We start from the raw sequence: 3,752 nt of genomic DNA on the forward strand, positions 1-3,752 counted from the left end.
TCATCATGCATTAGCTTTTAATGACTATGATGGAATCGCGTATGTGAGAGAGAAGTGGGGTCGCTTCAAATGGAATTGTATGGAAACATTCCTAAGAGCTCTTACAGAACCAGGAAAGTGTCCATGACCATAACAGACACATCAATGAGAACCTAACTAGGTCAGGGAGAATCATGTGAGACACATATTGATTATTTATACAAATGGCAGAATAGTTCAACGACATCGACTCTACTGGTCTGCTAATAAAATAAATATGTATCCTAAGGGAAGGTTCAAAGGGCAACACCTACCTATCCTATGCATGATTCAACTGTTGGATTTTGTCTAGGTAGCTTGAAAATGCTTGATCAATTTTCATTCATGTGGGGGGATTGTTGGAAAATTGGTGTTAACCAATTTATAAAAATGGATTTTCCCCATTTTTTAGCACGTCCAAAATGGATTTAATTTGAATGATAAACTAATCCTTAAAGAGTGTTGGGAGACATAAATAAAAGAGTTTAATAGGTGGGAGAAAGAAAAGAAAAGTTTAGGGACCTTTCTTGCAAATATTTCTTTCTTTCGTAATTGAAATTGTAATTAATATTACAATTTAATTACATATTAACACACATTAATCTTTGTGATTAATAGACATGTTTAAATGGAATGTTATAGAATGTATAGTATAAATATCACTACTCTACAACCATTTGAGTACACCAAAAGAATGTAAGAAAACTCTTTTCTTCCCGACTTCATCTTCTTCTTTTTCTAGCTATCTTAAGGATATAATCCAGGCCTATTGAGGGTTTGGGTGGTCTAGAAGAACCACTTCAAACTGTTGTATCCTGGGAAACAAACACTCGGTAGCCGGCGAATTTGTTTGATGGACAATGTGTTAAACACATGCCTTAGCTTTTCTATTTTTTTGTTTGTTTCCGTACATTACCAGAATATTATTCCTACATCTTTGTGTTATCTCTTACCATTCTATTTTTTATATTTGTTTCATTTTGTATATTTTTTAGTTTAATCAGAAGGTAAAGTTCATCTAGTCCGTGCATGCTTCTTTTATAAGACATTTGTAAGTTGCAATTCTCCTATGGATTGATCCGCTCATGAATGCCAGGTTGTCTTCCATGGATTGGTTGTCTGATTTTGCCTCTTCAAGTTTTGTACTTTTGTTCGGCTGCTGCTCTAAAATGACTAAAACCTAAAACATAAAAGTTCAAAAAGTATTCATGCTTTCACAGAAAAAGATAAAAGTTCAATTGATTGTTATCCATGCTTTTGGTACTTCCTATTTTCCTGTAATTTTTTATTTTTATCAAAACTCATTTACTTTCCTTACATTAAATTACGATATAGAAAGAAATATGTTTGTCTAATTTTATCAAACTCATTTACTTTCCTTGCATTAAATTATGATATATAAAGAAATATCTTTGTCTATATTTTGAAGGAAAAGGAAAAAAAAAAGGCAAAAGGAAACCCCATATACACAGAAAATGAGCAAAGTTCAAAAAGTTCAATTGATAGTAATAATAATCACCATTTTGCCTTTCTTTTTGTACTGAAACCATAAAAATGGCAAAAGGATTTATTTTTTTACTGCACGAAGGAAAAATCACATATCGCAAGAACAAAAAAAAAGGCAAAATGGTCATCTGTACAAATTTAACAAAAGGATTTTGAAAGGTAATGAGTAAAAGACCAAAATCAATATAAAACCTTCTATAAGAACCAAAATTGCAAGACGGGGGTAATTCTTTGTGTCAATTATAAGTAATGACACACCCCATTTCCCTCTGAATAGTTTTATCCGTTGTGTTTCCTGTAAGGTAATTCCGATTATTTGATTCATTTTAAGTATTTCAAAACAAAATTAGCATTTTCTACCATTGACTATAAACTAATTTGGTAACCTGAGTCAGAAGTCGCTCAATTCTTCACCATATTCTTGTGCTACTTGTGTCCAAAACAGAAGTGTTGTTGCATCTAAGAGTGGTGGATACCCAATCTGAAATACCAAGAAAACTCTACAAAAGTTTAAAAAGAGTGAGGTTATTAGTTATTACAACATATTCATGAACAACATTAACCAATTAAAAAATTTAGACACAAATTTGAAGATTCAGAATTAGGAGGGTTTAATTCTATCGTTCTGATAAAAGTATAAACCATTATGCCAATACAAAAACCTCCACAAAGCTTCCCCATTTTCAAATTCAAGTTCAAATTCATATGAAAATCATACCCATATTTCCATTTATTTATATGCAGTGGGAGCGGTCCTATCTTTATAGTCATTTATTTCATGTGATTTATACATTAACAGTTTAGAAAATTGAGCCTCCAATTAGGATTATTTCAAGAAGCCATTGAAGATAAGTACAATCATAATGTGCAATTTATACTCACCTTTATTCCATAAATGTGAACTGTGTTGAACCAAGTATTATCAATATCAATAATTACATCAAATGCATTCTTGTAAGCTTTCATCTTCCTATCTATGATCATCCAAAACAAAACTCAAGTCCTATTTCAATATTTAGTAACAAACCAATAAATCATAGCACATATAAGATTTTAAAAGTTCAATAAGGACTTTTAACAAACACCTGGTAGGCAAACATTTCAACATTTAACAAACTTAGCATCCCATTCCAAACTATATTTTCTATTCCATGTGAGTTTCTTGGATATTTTAAAATTAAAAAAAAAAAAAGCATGTTTGACATTAGATCTTCTACCTGTGCCATTTGTCAATTGAATTCAACAGCCATTACATTCTTCTAGCAGTTCATTATACTGGAAAATCATGAAGTGTTAGAAAAAATCAATGAAAACAATCAATCACGAGGTTTAAAAGCCCTAAAGTTAAGCTACCAAAAGAAGAAACATATTTGTAAGCAAAAAAAAAAAAAACAGATGTACCTGGACATCACCCTACAGAGTTCCGTTCAATATCCTTTGCACCGCCTCCATTAATCGCTACAGCAATCACCACAACCGCCCTCGATTCTGATAACGGAAACCCATGTTTACTGCGATGGCTTTCCTTTCCGATGTCGTCACAGGGAGGGAGGTGCATAGTGGTCTCTGTGGTCCAACTGAAACAAAATGTGGAATTTAGGGAAAATAGAAATAGCAGTGACAACAGAAGAAGCCGATGACCTTTAAAACTTTAAGCAGAAGTGTATTCAGAGAAAGAATCGGGGTGTGGCTTGTGGGTTTGATTTACCTCGCTTGTAGGAGGCTTGAAGAATACAGAAAAATCAAAATCGATAGCTTCAAGTGCAGAATTTTAACTCAGCACTTGCAGACGTGCGAAGATGATGAGTGACAGTAGTCATCGTGTTGCCGACTTCACGACCGGAGAATACGAAGAGCGGTTTTGATGTTGAATGAATTGGAAGTCGCGTGATGATATACATCGGTGAAGAATGAAGCGGTGGAAAGGCAGAAATCTGATTGGAAGAAGAAGATGATGCCTTAACCTTGGATGGATTAAACTAACCCATGGGTTACTCTTCCTAAGGGAACTCTTTATTAATACACAGGGATAATGACTTAAAGGGTAACGAACTTTTGATTTTGTTCACGTTTACTCACTAAATATTTTTTCGTTATCTATTTGCCATTAAACTATTAAAACTGTTCACATTTTACCCTTATGACTAGTTGTTACCGGTCATAAGGGTAAAATGTGAACAGTTTTAATAGTTTAGTGGCAAATAGATAACGAAAAAAATTTTAGTGAT

At 33.1% G+C, this 3,752-nt stretch overlaps 1 long non-coding RNA gene across 3 annotated transcripts; it reads right to left on the reverse strand.

Annotated features, from left to right (window-relative positions):
• Nucleotides 1-622: 622 nt before the first annotated feature.
• On the reverse strand, nt 623-3,507 carry LOC111915609 (uncharacterized). Of its 3 annotated transcripts, none has more exons than XR_002858208.3 (5): nt 3,233-3,507; nt 2,926-3,101; nt 2,742-2,799; nt 1,911-2,024; nt 623-1,819 (listed from the first exon to the last, which is right to left on the reverse strand). It is a non-coding gene; the product is annotated as an uncharacterized LOC111915609 (long non-coding RNA). The 3 variants fall into 3 exon arrangements; XR_002858209.3 differs by having other exon boundaries at nt 623-1,198; nt 1,717-2,024; XR_002858207.3 differs by having other exon boundaries at nt 623-2,024.
• Nucleotides 3,508-3,752: the final 245 nt, after the last annotated feature.

Source organism: Lactuca sativa, chromosome 8 (genome assembly GCF_002870075.4).
Source record: "Lactuca sativa cultivar Salinas chromosome 8, Lsat_Salinas_v11, whole genome shotgun sequence".
NCBI classification, from domain to species: domain Eukaryota; kingdom Viridiplantae; phylum Streptophyta; class Magnoliopsida; order Asterales; family Asteraceae; genus Lactuca; species Lactuca sativa.